General features: G+C 40.8%; 1 protein-coding gene across 3 annotated transcripts in view; it reads left to right on the top strand.

Moving 5' to 3' along the window:
* Window positions 1-26111, top strand: part of PIEZO2 (piezo type mechanosensitive ion channel component 2) — a 435460-nt gene that overhangs the window by 244731 nt on the left and 164618 nt on the right. The window lies entirely within an intron of this gene.

Below are 26111 nucleotides of genomic sequence, written 5' to 3'. Positions count from 1 at the left end.
TTGCATCTTAAATGTCCCCACCTAGAAGCAACATTTGTTATGCAGCTCACAGGTGCCACTCTGCCACATATCCAGGAGGGGGACAAAATGTAGAAATATTTGAAAGCTGTAGTAGTATCTATCACAATAAGCTTCGAGCAAGGTCTCAACATATTTTTTCTTCCCCAAAAGGCACTTTTTGCTTGAGAAAAATATTTCAGCAAGTAAATAGGCTCGAGCATAGTAACCTACCAGCACAAATAAAAGTTCTTGCTTTCTGGGATTTCTTATTGCTGCCTTCTTAAAAAATAACAATCATTTATTGGTCTCTTGCCTATTTTTACTTAAAAAGCAAAGAAGTTATTCTCAATAAATGTATGAAATTGGCACAGTACTTGAGATTACATGATTATTAACATTATTGTACATGATTTTATTTGATGCTCTACCTGGATTGTAGAATGAAATATCATTCCCTGTCAAAGAACTTTCTAAAATATAAATCATTCTGAAAATAGCCTACCACAATGAAACACAGATACTCCGAGGGTTTTGTTCCCACAGTGTGGACATATTCAAAAGGCATGGCTTTGTCTTTGGGGGAAATCACAGCCTTCACAGCTTTCAGGCCCCTCTCCTGTATGTATTCACTGGGGAAACTTCCACCCACCCTTCAAGTTGTAGACATTGTTTTGTGGGGAAACCTTTCCTCATGTCTTGCTCCCAGGACCACAACCTCTTATAATACTTTTCACATTCTTCCATTATGGTACTGGACTTGTATTGAAACTTTGTTCCTGTGTTGCTCCTTCTTTAGACTGGAAGTCCTTGAGCATGTGAGGATGAGACTTTCTTAGTCTCCTTGGCACTGCCTGACACATACTGGCTAATCAGATGTTTGTAATATAAATTAATGACTTCCTGATAGGGAAGCCCACAGGCATTTGGGTGGAGAGTTTACAAAAGAGTGAACTTCTGCAAAAGCCAAAAGAGAAAGGACTCAACATCTTTCCATCACTAAATTGCAGTAGCTTGCAGCATGATAGGGCAGCTTGCATCCAGAGCAGAGTGACTCCTAAGAGCAGAGGGGAGAGGATGTGGCTTTATTCTGTGTGCCAGTGCAAAAAATTACCTAATTCCACTGACCTTCTGTCAACAACAGAATATTTCCTAGCCTCTCTTCCCAAGCTGCTGAGTCTAAGGTTCCCCTCCCTGTGATCCGATCCCTGTAATAAGATGTGGAGCTCCACTAGGGCAGGAGGCCTGTCTTTTTGTTAACAGAGGCACTTTGTGCCTAGTCCACTTAGGTGAGCAAAGTTAAATGATTAGACATTTGAAGACATGGGTGAGGACCTGCTGCTGTTGCAGCATAATCAAGGAAGGGCTTAGTCCATCTTTTTACCTTGTTTCATTGACTTTTCCCCATTCCTGCTTTATGGTTCTCTTCTCTGAGAACCTCCCCCTCATCCCACCAGCCACTCCCCTCAATGACCCTTTTCCATCTTTCCAACACCTCCTGTCTGCCTTTAGAACAAAGCAACCAGGCATATTTACAGTTGTGCATGTACCTTATAGTCGTATGTGCACCTACAGTGTCTTACACTAGACCTATGCTGCTGGGGGCAGGAAATTATGCCTTGCCACCTTGCAAACTCTAGTGTTGGCCCAGGGATTGGCAAATGAAAGGCATTTAATAAATGTTTTATAAATGAATGGCCTTTTAAGTAAACATTAGTGTGCCATTGCTCTATTGGCACAGCCTCTGCTTTCAGCAAATCTACCCTTCTTAATACATTTTAGTTTCTATTGGCCTCTCCATTAGCGAGTGAATAGATTCCTTGGGAAATTTAAGGACAAATTTTAATTTCTTTTTTATCCTCCAGCTTTATTACTCACTAGGTGGATCACAGAACTTAATGTTGTTTCTTTAGGTAATGTTATGTAAAATGTTAAGAAATAATGACAAAGTAGATCCCAAGGGTAGTTTTATGATGTGCTTTTCTATATGAAAACTTACACCAAGAAATGAGATGGCTAGATGAAATCAACTGTGAGAGAAACAAAGGCATTCACTTCTGTAGTTATTGCTATATTTTTCTGAAATTCTTAAGTTAAGGCCCTAAATCTGCAGACTAAAATGGATAATTTGAATACCTATTCATTCATATCAAGGCAGGTATTTCTTTATACTGCCTCTGTGAGAAGTATACAAAAAGAAAAAAGCATTACACTCAGATCGTACCACTACCATAGTCTTGTGGTCTATGCCGTAAGGAAAGGTCATCTTAGTTGGAATTTAGTGGTGTATCGTCAACCTTGCACAGCACTTTGCCTATAGAAGCACACAGTACATCTTTAATTAAACACGTTGTTCTTGCATTGCCTTTCCAAAAGATGGCTTCCAAATTCTATAATTCTTTTAGACTGTATATAAATATTCCTCAAAAGTTTAGCAATCTTTTTTGCAATAATGATATAAAACTTTGTCAAAATAATTTACAGTCAGGAAATTGCTAAAAGAAAATAATGTTTCTGTATTTCGGGTGTTTAAAATTAAGCCCAACATATTAATTAATTCATTTACACATTTTTAAACTATCACTTCCTGCTCACTACCGGGCTAGATTTGGGGTTTTTAAATCAATATAACAGGGAAAGGAACTTAGATTTATTAAATGCCTGTCCATTGCTGGCCTCTCTGTTAAGTACATTGCTTATAGGACTTGCTGAATTCTCACAACATTCCCGAGTCAGAATCTGCTGAGTCATGCTGGGATGACCAACAGCCTTAGTGACGTACAAACCCAGGGGTTTATTTCTTGCTCATGTTAAACGTCAGCTACAGAGGCTGTGGACTGACTGTTTCTCTTTTCCAAGTGCCTTCTTCACTCTGGGATCCCAGCTGAAACAGTCTTCATTTGGCATATGCCTTGCCTGGAGCTGGACTGAAAAATCGCCACGGCCAAGCCAAGCAATGGTGCTTGAAGCATCTGTCCAATGTGACTTTCAATTACCAAGCAAGTCACACACCCATGGCCAATGTCCATGGGCACTGAAGCACACTCCTTCCATAGTGGTCCACTGTAAACGACACAAGAATGTGCAGGAATGTATGATATTGTGATAGGAAAGGAGACTTGGCATTTATGGTACTTCATGTCGACCACAAACATTGTGACAGTTTTGCTGCATGCTGAGGTGGTGGGAAGAGATGTTCTTGGTCTTACAGAAGATACCAATATGCAAACCTAAAGTATAATAGAATAAGTTACATGCTACCATTTACTTCAATCATTTGAAAACCTTTTTGGAGCAGCTACTATTTGTTGGGTACCATTATAATGACACATGTATTACAGAAGTAGAAGACAGACAGGATGAGTCAATGTGTGGAGGGGTGAGGTGCAGCCTGGCTGCATAGTTGGGGGGCAGGGGGAGTTGTCGGTGAAAGCGTAACTTCAGGGGATGCCTGGGCAAGGTTTTGAAGGCTGGCTGTATTGGAGTTCTTCCATCAGACCCGTTAGGGATGAAGCATGAGAACGCAAATGTTAAATGAAAACTTGGTAGGAGGTGAAAACCACAGCAGGAAGTATCTTACAGGCAATGCCAAGAAGTTCCGATTTTATCTTGATAGTATTGGGAGCTATTGGAGGGTGTAACCCAGGGGAAGAAATGTTAAATGTGCTTCTAGAAATGTCACTTGGGCAGTGATACCGACCAGATGGGCTGCATGAGCAATGAGTTCAGTTAGCAAGCTGTTGCAGTCATTCAGGAGAATGATTATGAAGGGCTGAACCAAGGCAGGGACAGAGAGAATATGACAGACAGATGTATACCAAACATGTTTTAGGAAGTAAAATTCAAAGTAACAACTTGAGGAATAATCAGATGTCAGTGTGTGGGGGAGGAAGGCTTCTGGAATGGGCACGGCCCGTTGGTTGGCTCCACCCTAGCTGCTGTCTCTCTGCCTAGTGCCTGCTGCACTCTTGCTTCCTGCCCAGGGGGTCTCCAGCCCTTGCCACACCTGGATCTGCCCACTTGCAAGGGCCTGTGATTAAAGCCCTGTTGCTCATCAGTGAGCAACAGAAGTATGTGGATAGATGCTCCAGGTCCCCATTCAGTCCTTCAGCCAACTCAGGACACACTGCATAGGGTTCTGCAGAAGGTTCCCAGGAACTCCATGCAGTAGGGGCTTGTTAGCAATACACTTCTTAGGGTCTTCTGTCTGTCCCCCATTCCTCACTCACTTTCCATACTTGGCAGGAGGACTTCCCACATAAACCACCTACACCAAGCCCTTCCTTCAGGGTCTGCACTCTGGAGGACCTGAACTACGACATCAGTGCTAGACTATCTTAACTGATATGAAACTAAAAACACTTGGACTCCAATTTTATCATTGGCGTGGATTTATTCTATAAAGATACAAAATAATACTATTATTGTTTATAATATTACTATTTTAACTGCCAATTATAAATCTTTAGAAACCCTTGGTTCATATCTTTTCTGGGGTGAGGAGGAGGTGTCATGTCACAGATTCCTAGAGAATCTGATGGAAATAATAGACTTGCTTTCCAGGAAAATGCACATATACACATAAACAGAAAATTTACATACAGTTTCAAGGGATTCGAAGAATCTCAGAATCACCACACTGTCCATGAATCTCAGTTTGAAAGCCCTGTTTTAGATGCAGATAGCAATGTACTCATTTCTCAAATGATAAAATCTACAAATGTTTATTCTCACCCCCCTTCAATTACCTGGCTAGCAGATGGATAATGAGTTAAACATGGGTCACGGCATCCTGCAATTTTAGTGATCCAGAGACCCTGGAGAAAGCCTCTCCCTTCTTTTGCATATGGTTACACTGAGGCACAGAGAATTAAACAGAAGAGCTGGATATGTGATTCTTCAAATCAAGGTATGGTCAAAATCCAGATCTGACTTTGAATTTAAATGAGGTGAAATTGTATTACTAATAAATTTCTTTTGACACCATTTAATAATAATTATTATCACTAATAGCAATAATAGCAATAATATTTAATCAAGTACTGTAGACTTTACAACCACCTGAAGTGGCTATTATCACCACATGGGCATAGAAACGAAGGCTTAGGGCACCCTCACCCAGTGACCAAATGGCTTAGAAGTAGTGGATAGTGGATTTGAACTCTGAACACCTTCATCCAGCCTACTGTCTTGCTTTAGGTCACAGAGGCAATTGTCAGTAATAACTTTATTGTCCTTTTTAGTGCCCCCTGCTGTGTGTTCATATGTGTATGTGTGTACGTGAGTGTATGTATTAATAAAAGTAAGTGATTTACATTCCTGCTTCACACTGTTCTACGGCTCAGATGCAGTCCAGAGTCCTTGCTTATCACACCCTGAGAAAGATAAAATAGAGAGGCCTGAGGCTCAGAGCAGGCTCCCTCCTGGTGGAAGTATTTGCAGCAGTTCTATTGCTGTATTCCTCTTATAAAATAAAACCAACAGCTAGAGCCTCTTTGCCCTGATATGATGAGGCACGCTTGGAAAAACACCCAGAGAAATGCATGGCATTGATTCTTCTTGACTTAGTCCTACCTCGTCCTTTGGCATTTGCTGAGCTTTTATTAAAGTCACAGAATTCAGTTCTTTCAGACAAGGAAAGAACTTCTTTCCTTTCAAAAACTTATTGTTAAGTAAAGAATCAAGCACAACACTAGGTACTCATACTGCTTTCTATAAACGTGTGTCCAGGGAACTCTGGTTCACTGCTAGTGACTGACTGGAACATTTGATTAAAAGGATTTTAGGCAAAATGAAGGCTGTAGCCAGGTAGGAGAGATACTGCCTGGGTGTGGAGGTAGAAGTAGAAGCTCATCTGTCCCTGTTTTCCATTCTTGGTGAGACTGTGGACTTCTACACAGTGATGATTCCTCATATGCCTATCCTTGCCTAGTGGATCGTCCACCTTGCAAGGACCTTAGGTCACAGTAGAGAAAACTGATGTGTTCTGCCAAAGACCAACCGAATGGTTTTATCTTTAGTCGGGGTAAAGTACTGACTGCCAAAACATACCTGTAACTTGACCAGAATTCTGACTGAGATTTTGTTCAAACCCATTGTCATGAGACAGCCACATTTTATCGTAAAATAGTAGGTAGAGGTCTTATTCATTCTTGCTATAAGCACTTACTAAGTGCCTATAACTCCCACACAATCAGAACAAAAATTAGATCTTACAACTGAGGCTTTTACACATATACGATAACATGTAATCACTTTCACTAAATATTCTCATGCAATTGATCAAATTTATTGTTTTCCCTGATCTGCCAAAATATCTTTTGTATTCTTGAAACACAGATTAATATATGTACATACTATGGATGGATATATATGCCTGTGTGTGTGTGTGTGTGTGTGTGTGTAAGAAAAGTAGGTGATTTATATTTTTAGGCTACTGAGAACTTTACCTAGGAGTTTGGCTTCCAACTTGGAAAGTGATTAGCATAATTTTCCTTTATTCAAGCATAATGACATCATAAGTATTTGCTGAAGATATCTATTTTTCTTCTAGAAAAATATATGGAATCCTTAACTAAAACCTTCTCTTTCTTTCAAAATATGGCTGGAAGAAAAGATCTTATAATCTCCATCTTTGCTAAATTGGGTCATTATAACTAATGCAGTCTTTGAGTTAATGAATGACAATGATTCTACAGAGAATAGTGCATTTTTGAACTAAAAAACTGAATTCCCAGGTGGTTACCTTGGCACCTTGCTCTATACAAAATTAGAGGAATCAGCATGAACGTTTGAGGTTTGATTGGTGGCATGAACAGATGAACTGTGTAACATATCACTTAAAGATTCCAAGTCTTGGTATAGACAGCATGATGAATAATAGTAGACATAGGAAATTCCTGCTGTTTGATATGGAGGTAAAACCTGGGTGCTGAGTCTATAAAATGGAATGTTTTGGAGAATTGTGCTAATAGGCAGATACGAGCACAGGGTTCATATTTCTAATGTGTTCTGCATCCTACTTGCAAGTCTGAAATTAGCCCTTTCATAGCTCTAACTACGATAAAATGCCTTTTTCAGAGCTCAGCTAGTGGAAGACAGCTAGGGACAAAGACATTGTCACTGATAAAGTGACAGCTTCTATTTAGGCAGATTTCATAGGAACCGTTTGAGTTTTCCATCATGATCCTGGGAAACACATCATCCTAGGTGAACAAAATAGAAACAATTCCTTCCTGGCTCTTTTTTTTCCTGATCTACCTCCACACACTTACACTCACTCACACACATGCTTACACACACACCTCACACAGATTTTCCTAAGTTTACACACATACTTGAAGTAGCAAACACTTGCAGTATTGTACCAGTATTGCCATTTCTACAGCCGAGCAGTTTCACTCCCACAGGTAATGTGTCAGTGGAGACTCACAGAGCCTTAGCAGCTCCTTCACCCAGGAGGGAGTGGCAGTCAGGTCTTCGCACGTGTAAAGCCTGTGCTCTTCCTCTGCTTATCTCTGCAGACGCCCTGAGGGTCTTAATAAAGGTTAGGTGTGATCCCATTGTCTAAATGTCATGTTGTGTTCTCCGCCTCCGACCCCTCCCCCTTTCTTGGCCACAGTTAACTGCATCTCTCTTTGCTTAGGGGACCCAGGGAAGCTTTGGTCTGGTAGGACACCCAACCTTCGCATTTGCCTAATTCTTTTCTTTAACCCGCCTCTTGGCATCACCCTCCCCTCTGCCCCCGACTCCTTGGCACTGCACCTGCACACCTGACTTGCTTCTGGGAGGGAAACTGTTCCCTTTGTCTGAGAGGCTCTGATGTCTCCTTCACTCCCTCCTTTCTACACACCTCTTACTATCATTACTTAAGCTCAGGCACAACTTCCCTACCCTGGAAATGTTAAATGGCCTTTCTCCTGGTCTTCCTGCCTTACTCCATTCCTCCCAGATGGGAGAACTGAATTATTTTTACTAAAACACAGCTATAATCCAATCTTTCACCTGCTTACTAATTAGTTTCTAAGTCCCCAACCTAATATTCAAGACCTTTCCCACCCTTGTTTCCAGTCAAATCATCTCTCACTAGTTCCTCCCACACACATTTTAAGTGTTCTGATGGTTGGAGTCTGAACTTACCCTACACTTTCTATACTCCGCTTCTATCTAGAACACCTCTTTCTTCATGCCTTACTGTCAAAATCCTACCATCTTGTAGACATTCCCCTTGTAGGCTTCAGCCTACCCAAATATCATTTTATAGCAGAGGAAGTCTTAAAGACAGAGTATTTTAAGATTGAGGAATCACTTCCTGTGGAAGAGGAAGAGTACTTTAGAACTGTGTAAATTATCTCATTACATAAAATATTGTTGCTCTTATTTCAGAAGGATCATATAATGTAGATTGTATTTTCATTTTACCCAAAGAGTAAAATTGCAGAAGTTATCCAGGTGCATTTAAAAACGTGTTTAAAGTCATTAGAAACACAAGCCATGGATATTATCCCAACAGCAAACACATATTGGCAGTCATGGCTATAGGAGTAGGCAGTGATATTTAGTATTTTTAGTATTTTCGTATCCAGGAACCTTAGGATTTGGATCAGTACTGCATCATTCTATTGGTGCAGTGAATTAAAAGTGACTTGTCTTATTCTGAGAGGTTGAGAGATTTTTTCCTACAGAGATTGTGCGGTAGGCCATAGCAGAGAAACAAAGAATTCTGCACACCACACTATATCTCCAGCTCTTTTTGGCATGGTAGGTGATGCACAGAACCAAACCAACAGTACCTACTCCTCAGATGGAGCTGGCAGCAGGTGGAACAGCACACAGCAGAGAGTAGTAACTAATATCATGGGTGTCGACGCCGACCTGGTAACTTGTGAACAGTGAAAACTTGAGAGATGTCACTGAGAGACCAAATGGAAAATACTGATCAAGTAACAAGTCAGCAGCACAGGGAATATAAACATTACCTTAGGAAGTCCAAGAAGCCCCAGATATGCTTCAAATGGATTATGCCAAATGCTGTTTGTTGACATGCTTGCCCCAAACAGAGAGAAAATTGTTTTCACTTGGTCATCATGAGAAATGTTTGGGTTTGAAAACTTCTCTGCACTCTGCTCTGACCAGTTAAGTATATTTATTTAGAAATCCATGTAGATAATCAAATTCCATACTGGACTGAATGTAATTTCATTGACTTTGCTACAGTTTTTGTACTAGAACATTAATGGACGTAGACCGCAATGCGGGCAGGATAAGGAGACCCTTGCCCTTACAAATCCACATTGTTGGATGGTCACCAGCACTTTCCAGAAAACAGGGGTTTAACTTCTTGAAGAAAAATCATGGTAGATAACATTGACACTGCTCTGACTCATTTATTAATACTAGGATACACAGTCTGGGTGGTTAGTGTTCGCCCCCAGGGTTGCTAATATGATTTCCAAGACTTCCACATATTGCCCTGAGGTAAGCAAAAAACAAGCCACAGCAACAACCCCAATTTCATTTCCTTTTACGCTGAGAGGCATAAAGTAGAGGTAAAGCCTGTGGTTGCAGGTGTCCTCATTCCCCACGAGTCACACTGGGCTTCGTCCTTACTCCACCCATCTGAGTGAGTGTAGGGAAAGTGAAGGAAAATGGTCAGGGCCCCTCAGATGTTCAGAATCTTGCCGAGCATTTGATGTTAATAGGCACGTGCACCCATGTGTCCCTTGGTTATTGTCTAATGTAATTGTGCGTGTGCACCCAGGTGTCCTCGGTTATGACTTAAGTATAAAGGATGAGTGGCTCTGATCTGTGGTACCTCCTGCCCCTGGGATGCCCCTGGGTGTGGGGGGGGGGGGTGCACGGGGAGGCCACTACTGCTGCAGAGGGCGGGCAGCTGCTGCTGACTGAGCTCGTGTGGTCTTCCAATGGCTCCCGGGATCTTTTCCAATTACCTAGTGTGGACCTGCCTGTAAGGGGTCTGGTGACCTAGTCTGTAAATGGGTTTAAAGGGTCTGAGCCCTAGTGCTGGCAATACAGATGGAAACTTAGTATAACTCATATAATGAAAGATTTTGGCTTTAGTTGTGAATTGCCTAGCCATACAATCAGCGTAGCTATACTGGTTCAACCCGACAACTTGCATAGTCATGTAGCTTGACAGTGAGGCATCCCCACGTCCCCAGCCCCACAGGCCTGGACGTGTGTTTCACCAAACAGCAACTTCCCCAGCACTCAGTTCTGGCTGGTCGCTCTGGTATGGTCACTGAGAGCCTCACTTGGTCGTTGACTTTCCCTACCAAGCAAGCCAGGAGAAGCCTGGAGCTGTTGGCACACAGATGCCTGGAGAACACGTGTTCTCTCTGGGTGAACAGCAGGCAACAGGGGCTTCAGGGGAAAGTAAGTATGCAGAAGCCTGGGCTGAGCTCTTTTCCATATTAGAGAATTTCTTCTCAGTAAGGAGAGGGAAAGATGGTGGAATCTGCAGACATACTTGCATAACATGAAAGCACCTGTGTCTCAGGAGGAAGCTATAGGCTCTAGCACTGAGTAGGCACCCAAAGAATATTTAATGCAAGTGCTTGTTCAGTTGTGTGGTAAAATGAGAAATTCATTACAGCATAAACAGCCATTACTGAACATTCAGCTCCACCAAATCTCTCAACTGTAATAAGTGATTTCTGCACAATTCAATGAAAAGCTATTTATTAAATAAGTACCTGTATGCAGCATTGAGATCAGCATGGCGAGAGTAAGGAAGAAGCATGGGAAATGGTCTCATTTTGAACACGCTCCCCCATTCGCAAGTATCAGTGGCAGGAAGGAAGCATTTGTTGGAGTTGAGGAAGCCGTGCGGACAGACTTGCAGGTCTGAACTGGAAAAGAGAGGCCTCCTGTGGGAAGCTCGGTTCCTCCTGCTGAATCTAAGAGGGTTAGTTTTTGCTCAGGGAAAGGAAGGTTCTGCCAGGGGATGTGTCAAGAATGAGGACCAGGCGGGTGGGACCTGCGTGAGTGTCAACGGAGAAATCTGCCCCGCTGGAGCAGAAGGCTGTATTTTGCAAATAGAATAGAAATAAGCACTGTTCAGATGTGTAGACATACAAATTTCAACAGCCACAGCTCACTCGAGGAGTGTTTATTTTATTTTTTTTATTTAGGAAAATAACAAATCTTTGTTGAGAAGAGAGTCTCTCAATAACCTAGCCGTTGTCCCATAAATCAGTGATTTTGTAATAGGTCTTGAACTAGCAAAACATAATTTCCCAGAATTTCAAGCAAAGCGATTCGTAAAAGAAATAGTTTCCTCTGAATCCAACGTTGTTAATTTTATCCTTGCCATAAATTTTCTATTAGGGAAATCCCCAGGGAGAAGCAGCCAAGGAAGCAGCTTCTGTGGAAACACCGCGGGGAAGTGCTCAAGGACTTTCATGTCTATATGTCTTTTTGAATGTTGAGATGTCGTAAAACGATTTTTACCGTTTAGTATGATGTATATGTTATTTTCAAGAGTTATATGTTTACAGATGTGGCTTGTTTAAAACATTGCATTTGTATTAAGTGATCGTTCAGTTTGGAGGCTGCTGTTTCTTCATTTATATTTTCACATGGCCTCAGATTTTGCTTTTCCACTCTATTCCTGCTCATCACGCTTGTGGTCTTTATCATTTCATGCTAAATTACTTCAGGTGTATCCCCCTCCTCTCTATCTGTCTGTCTCTCCTTTTGTGTTTATTAAGGTGTAATTACATTTACTAAAATTTCACCCTTTTTAGGTATGTAATTCCATGAGTTTGACACACAGTCATGTCACCACCACCACCATCAAGATATAGACTACTTTTATCATTCCAGAATGTCCTCCTGCCCTTAGTAGTTGAACTTCTCTCTGTTCCCCAGCCCCTGGCAACCACCGATCTGATTTTTGTTCCAAGGCTTTATCTTTTCCGGATTGTCATATGAACGGAGTCATAGAGCCTCTCACCTCTGTGTCTGGCTTCTTTCACGTAGCATAATGCTTTTAGATGTATTCATGGAATCACATGCATCCATACCTGATTCCCTTTTATTGTTAATAGTATTCCATTGTATAGATACACCACAGTGATCTGTTATCAGTTGCTGGACAGCTGGCTTGCCTTCAGTTTTGGGTGATTATGAACAAAGCTTCTATAAACGTTTGCATACAGGTCTTTGTGTGTGTGTTATGTATTTGTTTCTGTTACTATGGGAGTCTCTTAACTGGCTATTCCACCTTCAGCCTGGCTGCCAATCAATCCTGTGTCACCCTAAATGCTTACAGAATATTCTTTTGAAAACTAAATCACATTTTAACTGCATGAGGAAATAATTTAAAGAAATTCTTTGGCAGTTCTTTTTGCAGTATAGACCATCATGCTATAATTTGTGCTTTACAATTTTATATTTTCATTTCTTGGATTTGCTTAACACGGGATGTACCTCTTGAGAGTTAAAACTTCACAGATTTTTTTCATTCATTTGATTAATATTTTATTTCTAGAACAATTTTGATTGTTTTGCAGCTTAGTACTTCTGGTTTGTTATAATAAACTTGAATACAAATTTTGAGATCACTCACCTGCAATTTTAAAATCAAAATGCTCTGAAAACTTAATGTTTTAGCCTAATTTTTTGAAAGCAAAACTTGACCTGACTTGACCTCACCTGGTAACTAAGATGAGACCATTCCAGTTAGTGTGAGTTGTCTTCATGTCAGTGTGTGACGAGGCCACCGCCCTGGAGCCTGCTTCAACTGTTACACCACACACCAACCATGTGCCTTTCTTAGTCTGGAAATGTATGTCAGACTCTAAGAGATCTGGATAAAGGATTTCTATTATCTTCATCTGGCCCTACACAACTGTCCTTTTTGATATAACAGTTTTGCTGCAAAATAGTTTTTAAACTTTTTTTTACTGTGACCATACTAAGAAATGCACTTTATGTCATGATCCAGTACAACATAAACATAGTTTCAGAGTTTCAATAAAACAAAACAATAGTTACTCTTACCACATGCACTGCACTCTGTTATATATACATATATATATTTATTCTACTATACCTCAAAAAAAAAAAAAGAAAAAGTCTGCTTTTTATAAAATTTAAATTTATAATAAACTAAATCGCTATGACCTGCATTTGCAAAAACACTGGACTGGAGGGTGAGGCCAAGCAGGATGCACAGTAAACTAGAAAGCAATTAGGAGTTTATGTTTTAGGTGTTTACTGTGAGCCATTCCCTGCAAAAATGCTAATACTTTATGGCATTTTCAGACTCAACCACATTGACAAATGAGAGCTGCTCTGTCTCAAAAATGTGTGCCATGGATTGGATTCATACTCCTCATACTTCAGATGAAGCAAATGGAGACCCCAAGACTGTCCTCCACTAAACTAGAGTAAATTTCCAACCTCCATAGTGTAGACTGTAGTTTAGACAGAGAAGATTTTACTGGCTTCCCATTTTGCAATAATTTTAAAGAGTTTTGCAAACCAATTAAAGAATTACCATGTGAGTCTGTCAGGGTTTGGGGGTGGGGGTGAGCACATTCACTCTACTATAGGTAAATAATTTATTCCAGGAATCAGCTGCACACAATTGCAGGCAGTGCTGGGGTAGTGGAGGTTCTAAAGGAAGGATGGAGACTGTAGAGAAAGTGAAGGAAAATGGACCCCTCGGATGTTCAGAATCTTGCCGAGCATTTCATGTAAATATGGACGTGCGCCCAGGTGTTCTTTGGCTGTTGTCTAATGTAATTGTGTATATGCAACCAGGTGCCCTGGGTTATGGACTTAAATATAAAGGACAAGTGGCTCTGATCCATGGTGCTCCCCCCCCACACACACTGCCCGTGGGATGCCCCCAGGGAGGCCGCTACTGCTGCTGGAGACTGTTGCTACAAGCCATTGCTGCCAGTGCCCCTGGATGCCCCAGGAGGACACCACCGCTGCTGCTTCTGCCGCTGCTGCTGCTGTAAACTGCTGTTGCTACTGCTGAGGACTGAGCTCTGAGACTGAGACTGAGTGTCGTCTGCCAGTGGCTCCTGGGATCTTTCCCAATTGCCTAGCATGGACCTGCATGTGAGGGGTCTGGTGACCCAGCCTAGCATGTGAGGAGTTTGTGACCCAGTCTGTACAACGGGTTTGAATGAGCCCTAGCCCTGACAATACAAATGGAAACTTAGTATAACTAAATTAATGAAACGTTTTGGCTTTAGTTATGAATGGCCCTAACCATACAATTAGCATAGCTATTGCCTCAGCCCTGACGATTTGTGTAGTCACGTAGCTTTACAGGGACTAACCTGTCAACTGAGAAGTCAGGCACGGCCAGCAGTTGAGGTGGGACCCAATGGGTGTAAGACCCGTGCACTAAGCACAAGTCCCACACGTCAGGGGTGGCTCACTTCACAAAGACCACAAGACGAGAGACGCTGCAATCAAGCAAGAGGTATTTTATTTTCCAGCTAGCTGGGGCGCTTTGCCTTTCGGCAAAGCCGCGCAGAGCTCTTTGATATTAGAGTTTTTATACACTTCCCTTGGACAGAGGCTTTCATGACAGGGTCAGCTGTTAATTAGCTGAAGCGCCTTAAGATTTATGGTCTGGCTCAACAGGCTAGCACCCCAATAAGGGACAGGCACATTTTTTCAATCTTCCCTGGGCTCTGCCAGGTGTCCTGAAGATAAGAGGGCTGGTTAGTTCTTGGGACTGGCTCTGGCTGCCTTGACCTCTGCCTGACTTCTTAAAGGCTGCTTCACTTAAAATACCTTTAGATATGTTTCCCCATTTTTAGTAAGTGCTTACAGGAACAATTTGTGCAGGTTAAAGTTATACTTTTCTATTACAGTTTGTGCAGGTTAAAGTTATACAGGCAAATAGTGTAGGTTAAAGTTACACTTTTCTATTACATGGGGAGCTCCTGGCAAGGTCCTCAGGAAGCTCTTTCCCTTGTGTGGGTACCACTTCTATGGGTCGCTAGTCAATCGCCTGGGGGGCCTGGGACTGCTATGGTCCCTGAGCTGCTCTAAAGGAGGAGAATGAGGATAAGGAAAACTACCTGACACCTCTTTGCTAGTCTGTCACTGCATCCAACTGTGCAAAAAGCTTCAGAAACAGTGGTCCTGCTTCCATTGCACCTTCCACATTGCACGCAGGTGTCTCCTGCCATTTCTAATTCAGACCATGCAAGGGTGGGATTCTGGGAACAGCCTCCAGCTTGACCAAGTTGATTCAGCACACCCAAGCTCCTGGGAGATTACTCTAAAATGCAGATTATTATTCTATGCACCTTTAACCGTCACCTTCCAAAAACATAGTGTGAACACTCATGATGAATTTCTCAAATCTGCAATAAAGACATTACAGTCACATTTCATACTTTAGAGGGGTCAAACCAGCTTAATCTAACCTCATTAAAACACTGTCACTTCTATTGAATAGACAAGTGGTTCTGATTCACTTGCTGCTGTTTTCCTTGTCTTTGAGCATCTTCTCAGTGGTACTTCATCCAACAGACGAGTTACAGAATGGGGGGAAAACTGATAGAAGTTGAGGCAGAATGAAAAGTTGGATGTGGAGCCTAGAACAGTGCAGGTGATGGAAGCACCTGTGCTCCTGTGCACACCTGGCTGACTGCACGTGTCCTCCCATCTCCACCATCTCCTCTCAGCCTTCTGATTGCCAGGAGTCAGGGAAGTGCCTTCTCCTCTTTCCTGGCCTTCCCATTTTTTCTTTCCTTCCCTTTCCCATCAAGCATTTAGATATTGGTGTCCACAAAGTGCACACGTCAGGGGATGAAGTGGCACCTGAAGTGTTGGCTGCGGCAGCAGGCCAGGTGCCTGAGGAGGCCGGGTGTTGGGGAGGTGGCCGTGGAGGTGTCAATGGAAGTATGCTCAGGATGAGGAAGTGTCTCCATGTGGCAGATTGCAATCTTTATGTGGGAAGATTGTATGATAGTAATGTAAGAGAGGGTCCTTATTTGTGCCTGGGGGATAAGGTGGCCAGGGTGGCTTGCAAAGTAGTTAGAATAATCAAATAATTGATTGGGCATATAACTAATAAATATTACAGGAAACAGTTTCTCACTATAGGAGCAAAGATTTATAAACATGGAAGACAGAGCTAGAAAGCATACTGAGGTGTTAAATTGAAAATATCAGAACGAACACCTGGGTCTTAAAAATGCATATACACAGAAAGATATGGAAATAGTTATAAGTGAACATTTGTGCGTATGGAAATATAAATAAATATCTGTTTCCTACCTCTGTCAAGTGAAAGGGTCCAGAAGCAATAAGACCCCAGCAACAATGCTCACTCCAAGTGTTCAGTTTGGAATACCAAGATCCACCGAAAGAAAACAGGGCTCTGGGGAAAAATGGGACCCTGGGAGTAGAAGGCTGGGAACAGAGAAAGTGGAAGGTGGGCCTGAAAATTTTACTGTGTCAGAAAGTAGGACAATGCTCGATGAGTGATAGGAATGTGTCCCAGGAGCCAGCTTGAAGGAGCTCTTACGCTCAGGGGCAATTTCAGCATTAAATGAGATAAGAATAGTTTCAAAATATGACCCGTCTAGTACAACAGGAATTCATAGATTCACACTGATAGCAGTTAGCTAAATAATTGATTAGTTGGAGATAAAGGGAAGTGCTTACTTGCAGCGGAACACCAATTAATATGTGGACATAGCTAATCACCGCTTCTCAGCCATCATAATGGCAGCTGATACAGGCAGGAGTTGTTAATGACTGCTAAGGTTTGTGGGTGGAGGTTTGATAAGGAATTGGATATTGATGTAATTTTGGAATATCTCCCCACAAAACTTAAATAAAATACAAATGGAAAACTGGTGACTTCAGAGAAAACTGGCACGCACACACTGACTTAACCAAGCCATCGAGGTGGAATGGGTTGGAATTGTGGGCCCCCCGATGTGTTGCACTGAGAAGAGCACAGCATTGCTTCTGTGTATTTTTTGAAAGAACGCATGAGCCAGATTGAGGGTCATCCTGCATAATGCAAGACTATTCATTCAGAATGTCAAGGGCATGAAAGACAAAGACTGAGGAATTTTCCCAGATCCAATGGGACTGATGAAACGTGAAAATGAAATGCAACACATGCTCCTGGACAGGATCCTAGGCACAGAGGAGCACAAGATATTGGGAGCACATTTAGTGAGATATAAATGGAGTCTGTGCATCGGACGGTAACATACTGGATGGCAGTGTTGTATTGGGTGGTAGTGGTGTTTCAGTGTTGATTTACTGATTGGGAAGACTGTATGGTTGGTAACGTAGGAGAGGTCCTTATTTGAGGGAAGCACACTGAAGTGGGTAAAAAAGGAAACCAGAGATATCTTGTCTTGAATTTTCTTACACAGATGCGCAAAACACCGTCAGTACATACTTCCTGTACTTGGGTTGAGCTTCTGCCTGCTTGACTTAACACATTTAGAGAGAGTGTGTGTATGTATGTGTGTGAGATTTGATCATTTTATCAATCTCCTAAACTGCTTATTCTATTGACACATTCTCTCTTGCTTGGGGTTTTTCTTCATATCCTGGAGTTATTTTCCTTTGCATTCTTTGGACTTAACATTTTGTTTTCTTCCTGCTTCTGAGCTCACGTACTTGACCTAAATAGGAAGAAGCACTGGCTCATGCTTAATCCCAGCCCACTGCCCTGCCCACTCAGTCCCAAGTCCAGCTTCTGCCACTCACCCAAAATTCTTCTATCTTTAGGGGCATAATAAGTATCTCGGTTTATTCTTGCACCCCTATGAGAGATGCATTATATTCTTCATTTTGTAATTTAGGACACCAAGAAGTTAAATAACTTGCCCTCTGTTCACATAACAAGTAAGTGGCTTATAAATGTTCACCAAGACCTCTCCAAATGCCTTAACATAACATTCAAGGCTGACCCAGACCCTGGTACCTTTCAACCCTACCCCCTACCGTTCATTCTCGTGTTTTATATCACTACAAATCAATTTGCTTATAATTCTCCAGACACACCATGCTGTTTCAGACACTTGCAAAGCCCATCTCAGACTTCAGCAACTGACGGAACCGTCTCTATCTCCTCCTCCACTAGTAGAGGTATACATTACTGATTTTTTGCTGGGCTTTCCATTTCAGCCTGTCCTACGATATGAAGTCCTGTGCAAAAACACAGTGTCTTTCTCAGCACCATCTGCTTAGGGCCTGGCAAAATGTCTGTGACATGACAGACACACATATTTATTTAATTAAGTTAGCAGGATTGGGGTTCAATTTGAGGTCGTTGAGTCCAAAGTTCATACTGTTCATTTTATTCCTTGTTATCTTCTAGTAAGTAGTGACATACAAAGCTTCTTGCTTTTTCCTGATCCAGTGTTTACAAGGAGGATAAACGTGCTACTCTGTTGCAGCTACTCACTGTTTACCTTATTTTCTTTTTAGCAAAATTAATATTACCTTATTTTTCTCAAGCTATTCAGTACTTTAATTCAAGCAGGAGAGAACATGATAACACGTTTTCATTGCCAGTGTGGCTGAAGGATGGAGATTTCTAATTGTTAATGTCCTTGTTAACCCCACCTCCAACGAGCCTGGCAGCTCACTGGCTGGACTGTGTGGCCAGATGAAGAGACTCAGGGTGAGGAACAAGGGAGGGGGTGTGGAGCTCACATGGCCTCTCCAGGCATGCCACCCTCCTGCTGATCAACTATCCAAATGTTCTCCAGCCTCGTCCTGTAGGAGTTTTACAGAGACTTCATTACACAGGCGTGATTGACTACATCATTGGCTACTGGTGACCAACTAACCTGAAGCCTCTCTTTCCTCCCATGGAGCTGAAAGTCCCAACCTTCTAATCCTGTGTTGGACTTTCCTGTGACGAGCCCCCGTCCTGAAGGGGCTGCCAGCCATCAGTCAACTCATTAGCATACAGAAAGACACATCACATCGCTTTGAAGATTCCAGGATTTTAGGAGTTTTTTCCAGGCAACTGGGACAAAGACCAAATATGTATTTCACAATATCATCACACCTCCATGTATATATATATATATCTCACAAGTCCGTGTGTGCGTACATGTATATATATTTAAGAAACGTGGGAAGCAGTTGAAATCAGGGGTCCTATATGTTTTAAATTTTTATTACTAGATATACATTCACTTTTTTTTATCTGCTCTTAAAATGATTAAAGCCGAGTGACTAATGGCACCTGAATCAGATAGTCTTAAGTTTTAAGTTTAAGAAAAACAAAAGTAGACTAACTCTCAGGATGTGAACTTCAGAAGCACCAGAAAACTATGTACAACGTGAAGGTGGTTGTATTTTTACCTGAATACCTGAAACTCCAACATTTATTTTTCTTTCCTGGTCCTTTCTAAATTTCACTGCCTGCTTATTTTGGATTTTCATAGTCAGAAAATGAAAGTTTAGAGTTGAGAAGACTCTGAGAAGTCATTTTGTAAGGTGACAAAATGAAGCTTAGAGAAAAAAAGTGGTTTGCCCATGAATACTACCTGTTTTGTTTCTTTTCTTGATTTTGATAGGAAAATAGCAATTGAGTTTGATTAATGAGTTAGTCAGACCAAACACAATCATAGCCTTCAGTGTATCAATCACTTATTGTCTTTCCCAGTCGAGGTAATTGACTTTAATATCTTTCAATATGTTCTGCACAAGGATTCTCAGCAGTATGACTGTTCCAACTTTTAAAACTAATATGAAGTATTTAAGATGCACCTTTGTATTTTCCAACCACCTTTCAACAAGCTTAAGAACTTGAACATTACCAATATAATTGATTGTAACCCTTTCCCCTGCCCCAAAATTGGTGTTTCTAATTTTCATCTAGTTCTTTATGCATGAATCCCTAAGCAATCTGTATTTTGCACATTTTCACCTTTTTTTTTTTTTTTTGGTTTGCTTACCAATGTGTTTGTGAGATATGTCCGGTTTCATAGATGCAGATCTACATCACACATGCTCTTGCGCTCACATACTGCTTTATAGTATTTTTTTTTTTTATGGATATGCCATAATTTGATCTGTCCGTTCTCCTCTTTTTGGCTATGTAGGTGATTCTTAATTCCCAGCTTCCTCAAGTCCCTCTCGAGAGGTATAATCACTGTCTGAACAAATAAGATCACTGTGACTATAACAAGGTTGGAAAGGAAATATTTGCCCATTTAAGAGAACATGATGTTTGAAGTGGTTTCGTATGTGCTTTTATGTTTGAAAATTTGTCATGTGCCTGGAAGACAGCACAATTTAAGTTAACATTTTATGGGAAAATGGACCCTTTGATCTCCTCGATTTACTAAAACAGGACTTCTATGCAAAACCTGGTTAGCCTGATTCTAAATACAGAGTTTACTTGAAATAAAATTTAATTTATTGGTAAAGGCCCTGTAATGTACACTTATAATTAGTTTAGAGAGCTATAAGTGTATATTTACTCTATGGTAGCACCGTACCTGGATAATCTAATTTACTCTCTTGACTTTAGCCAACACATGTGTGAAGAAAACTTTCACATCTCCCCATGCAGCCACCGCTTCTCTCCAGGCACAGATTTCATGTGTCCTGCAGTTTGAACTGTCACCTCTGCACCTGAACGTCTGAACCGTACCTCACACTCACCATGGAAACACCACCTCCACTAAATCACTCTGTCTCCTATGGCCCCAGTTCCTTTGTTATGTTCCTCCTTTGCTCCAAATCCTTCCATAGTTCTGGTTATGTGAATTCTTTGCAAAAAATTTAAGCTTAATACAGCCTGACCTTAAACTATTTTTCTATCTTTTTCTTCTTTATATACCTCCGCAACCAATACTCCGTGCTTAGAGATAGTGCCTGACAAAAAGTAAATGTTTAATAAATTATTTAAATTAACGAATAAGAATTTCTGCCAAATTGAGACAGTTACTGTTCATTAAATACACTTAACATCTCTTGTTTTTGAAATGTTTTTGAAATATGTTTTCTCCAACATATTTATTTAATAGAATCAAATACACGTTTAATGATTTATAATTTCCTATATTGACAATTAAATATGCCTGTGAAAATAACTGAGACTTTATTCAATAACTCCCTCTGCTCTCCAGGTCATTCCCCAAACAGCAGTAATGTTTTCTCCTTCCCTTAGTGTTTGTGTTTTATCTTCCCTGAACTAAATGGCAGAGCTTTTGTGGTAGGTATCTCATCTAATTCTTCAACAGTGCTTTGCACAAAGTACTGTGATAGGAAGTAAAGAGTAAAAGTTTGGAGAGGCAACTGCATGTCCTGGAGCTTCCTGCATTCAGCCCGCCTTACTGATGGTCCACACTGTACCACCTGCAGTGCTAGTACCCAGGACGTAGAGTTGAAACAGACAGGAGGGTGGTGTGATGACAGCACCATTTTTCAAAGTCAGTAGGAAAATACGAGTAGATTTTGTAGAGCAGATTTGGGAATTAATATAACATTTAATTTTTAAAAGCTATGAAACGCTGAAGTGAATATATCTAGTGGGAAAATGGATATCCACAGTGTTTCTTGGGCACAAGTGTAAACTGCGTCTGCAGATTTGCAGGTCATCAGTAGAGCCAATTGGAGCCTTGGACATGGATATATTATCTGGTTGAATATATATAGTTAGAAGAAAAATAAGTGAACAGAACTCTGGAGACTCATTCTCATTTAAGACGGAAGTAGAAAAGATTCTGGTGGGTACAACCCAACTCAGAATTCCTTAGTGGGACCTCCCAGCAAAATGAATTTTCAGGGATATTCATAGGTAGGTAGAGAATTAGACAAAAAATGTAAGAAAACCAAGGGAGAGGAGATTGGAGAGCAGAAGGGGGTGATGTTGCTTGTCAAATGCAGCATATAGAGGTGGAATAGGATAGAATTAGAAGAAGTCATTCGGGCCTTGGAGCTGGGAGGTCAGTGGTCACCCCTGACAGGGCATTTTTCGTGCAGTGCTGGGTGCCTGTTACATCAGGTGGAGCAGGCGAGGTAGGGGCACAGTGCAGTCAGTGAGTGTCTACTGTGCTCAGAAGACAGCTTGACAGGAAAAGTGAGAAGTTAAAAAGTTGGAGTTTGTTGTCAGGCTCTGACCCTAATTGTGTACTTCAGCCTGTGGGGTACTGAATAAGCAAGTTGACAAAGTCCTTGCTATTCTAGGGAAGCCAGCAAGGCTGGCATCCCTTTTGCCTACTTCCCCCTTCTCCCTCCCTTTGAGGTCTGATCTTTTATTGAACGTAGGACCCTGAAAGCTTTGTAAATGAGAAACTTAGGTTCTTATTTTGTTGATAAGTAGTTAGCTATGAATCTTCAAGCACTGTGGCAGCTGAAAATGTTTCATTCTATAAATAGCTTGGTAGCAGATATAATTGATTTAATCAATATGATTTGTTATTTTTACTGGCTTAAAAAAGGAACCTAAAATAAACTAAGATGCCTTACAGGTTAGCAGCCTGCAAGGTCCTCCTGACCCCATAAAATAAATCGTGTTTTTCTTCATTTCCCACCGTCTCCCCTCAGGGTACTGGTCGACAACATCAGCCAATTGTTTAAAATAATTCCTAAGATAAGGAAATGGACTAAACTATTTCTAATTCTCCTCCAGCTCCATAATTTCAATGACTGAATAATTTTAATGAGTGAATGGATGGGTATTTGGGCGATTAGATGAGAGAATGGAATGCAGCTGACTTCTAGAACTATTAGAGGCCTATTGAAAACTAGATGCACAGGGAATACATGTGTATACTTTCCAAATTATCCAATCATTTTAATCAAGAATATAGACCAGTGAGCATTTCCCAAAACCTGTTCCATGAACACTGGCTCTGTAGAATGTAATAGGTGTCAAGTAAAATTTTTAAGAAATGGTTTTGTAGTCAAATAAATTTGGAAAACAGAGGCTTAAATAAATTCAAATTAGTTGTTTTACTACAGAACTTCTCAAGTCTTTTAGTATAATAATATGCCTTGTGAGTTTCTAACACTTATTTGACCAATGACTGTTGGGTTGTTTTTTTTTTTTCCTTTCATCTCGTTTTGTTTTAACGCACAGCAGTTTTGAGCACTAGCATTCTGATGAATGTACTTTCATAAAAACTGGTCTAAACAATGAGGAAGAAAATTTTATTGATAAGATGGTCTCCAAATAACGTATCAGTCAGACTATGACCTACTTATTGTACATACTCTTCTTTATATTCTTCAAAAGTCTCATTGTTTCTGCCATGTCAGTATTATAAATGCACTGCTTTGTTAACTCAGTGAGCCAAGAGTAGTAGTTAGTAGGTTAGCACCTCTATGGCTGAATGACTCTATTCTAAATAGGGCTTGCAGCCCAATTCTGGATCTAGTAGCTGAATTCTATCACAGTGGGTACAGCAGGTAGAGCACAGCTTTTGCAAACTACGTGCATTTATTCACTTAATATACATGTGGTAAGAAATGTCTCTTGTGGGACCAAGAAGCACAAAGCTGAGCCTGTTGCCTCAGAGGGTCTGTTTGCAAATTGGGAGCTTAAAGTAATCCACAGGTGGGAAGGGCAGAAGGTTCTGGCTTTCTGAGTCTCTCTGTTGTGGTGTACAAAGCCACTGAGGCCACCGCTGGAGCTCTTGTTACCTTTCCTTTAAGACTCCCCTCAACTCTGCTTGGTTGGTGCTTTTCATAAAATGCCACAGTCAACTTGTTTTCCATGAAAGAGCTCTAGTGGTCTATTGCCAAAAATCCATCTGTGTGGTAGCAGCCTACTCTCCTAACCTCATCCCCATGCAGGAACCACTACCCAAGCCTGGCCTTTGTTCTCTGCTCTGTTTCATTTATCCCCAATTCCTTCTCATTCTCATGGTATTCTTATTTACTCTGTTTGGTCATGTTAGACATACTTTAAATGTACACAATATGTGTGTATTCTTCTATGATAAAATCAATCATTGGATTTCATTATTATAAAGGAAGTTTGGATGAAGCTCTCTTAATTGAATTTTCTTACTCTTACCCCAAATGAAAGGAATTTGCCATTTTTGAAAAACCTCTGACACAATCGTGTTTGTTTTATTCATGGGGTAAGAGTTTAGAGCCATTTCTAAAAATGAGGTTTTCACAGGGCAGTTGCCCTTCCAGGTCATGTTTTTTGACAAAATTCAGACTCTTTTAAATGGTATCAGTTATCCTTCATGACTTCACTCCTCTCCACATGTCCAACCTCATTTTCATGCCAGGTCATGTTGTTAAAAGCAAATTAGACTTGTCTGAAGATTGATTCCTAGAAGATCCTAGATTAGAAGGCTCTTTATTTAATTAAGTTTTAACTTTTGTGTGTATTATAGTAACAAATAAGTGGAAACATTCTATGTGCAACAGTAGAGACTAGTTAAATAAGTACTATCTGGCCATGAGCGTGATGATGTATGAAAATCAGCAATGAGCTGTGAAAATGTTAATGATATGTCAAATGAATAAATCACTTTCAAAACAATACGAGATTAGTTTTGTTAACTATAAGTGTGCACCTCTAAGCATAGAACAGAGATTGGAAGGGAAGCCCATGTGGTTACATACATGAGAATGTAGTGGTTGAGAGCATAAATTTATACTTGAAAGGACTGAAGTCTAATTTTATTCTCTCTGTGTGTGACTTTTGGGAAGTCAGTTTGCCTTTTGAAGTCTTAGTTTTTTCATATGTAAAAGAGGGATAATAATGCCTAAGTCTATGTGATGGTTGGTAGGATTAAGTAATATGTGCAAAGCTCTTTGCACAAAGTAAGTGTTGTGTAAGTGGTAGATATTATTAATAACTTTTATGTTAACAGTGCTTATTTTCAGGTGATGGGGGTCTTGCTATTTATTATTTTTTAAGTGTTTTTACCAAAATATATAATATATATGATGTAAATAAATACAGTGCATAATCACATAGAGTGCACATGAATATATATGTGTGCGTATTTTTACGTGATATATATCCCTATCTTTTGCTTCCTGTCCCCCAAACAAGTTTTTTCTGTAATAAACATTTCTTCAAAGACTTACCCCTCTTTTCACATTCCACTCTTAATTTTTCTGGAGAAGACGGTGATCTCATCTTCTCCATAAGCTTCAGTACGAGCACAGACCCTGGACTCCCCTGTCTGTATCTTCCCTACTCTAAACTCATTTCGTAAACCTAAGCCTGTATAACTTTTCCTTCACATCACCTAGTCATTTCATTAGCTTTTTCTTGTCAGAGTTTATTCCTTATGATATGGGCGAGCAGAGAACATGCCAGGAATCACTCCTCAGGTGGCTTTGAATAATAGTAATAAACACTGTGGTTGTAGTACCACACGGTTACAACAACTCCGATGGTGGTGGCACCCTGGGCAATTGTCTGGCACTGCTGTGAGGGATGTGACTAGACTGTGTCACATGCTGAATGGTGTGAGAAATGGTTATTAAGCTCTGTGGTCTCTTGCTCCCAGCAGAGCGGGCTCAGCCGGAGGACATTTCAGCTGAGGTGACACGCTGGCGACTCCACATACTGCCTCTCACCCCCATTTTCATTGCCCCTGGACCCAGCATCACAGACAGTGTCCATGTGACCTTTCCAGGCAGGCCCCTCCTCTTCTTTCAGCTGGTGCCCTTTCCTCTCTGCTTCATTCTTTGACTATTGCTGCCTGCTGTACCGTATTTGTTTCAAGACCTCAGTTACAATGACAAATGCTGTATAAATATGACAATTCTCTGAATGTCAATGGATGACGCTGTTCTCAAAACGTAGGAGTGGAAAATATGTGTTTCATACTTTACAAAGAACTTGCATGTGTGTTATTTCATACATATGTATTCATCTTTTTTTTTTTCTAACATCATGACCTCTTATCTAATTTCCCTCAAATGAGATAGGAAGGCAAATAGTGTTATGGTTTGGCATCCAGGAAGGAGAAATGACTGCGAGGAGTCCTCCAGTGGAACGCAGCTACTAAGTGTTAGCCTCAGACTTGAATCCAAATCTCATTCTAAGTTTAGTGTGACTTCTCTAAGATAAAAGAAGAAACCGACTAGATCCACCTTTCGTGGAACAGTGTGGAAGACACGATCAACCAAGTATATAA

The sequence above is a fragment of the Cynocephalus volans genome, chromosome 13 (assembly GCF_027409185.1).
Source record: "Cynocephalus volans isolate mCynVol1 chromosome 13, mCynVol1.pri, whole genome shotgun sequence".
NCBI classification, from domain to species: Eukaryota; Metazoa; Chordata; class Mammalia; order Dermoptera; family Cynocephalidae; genus Cynocephalus; species Cynocephalus volans.
The sequence above is the reverse complement of the archived record's forward strand: the minus strand, read 5'-3'. Positions and strand labels throughout refer to the sequence as shown.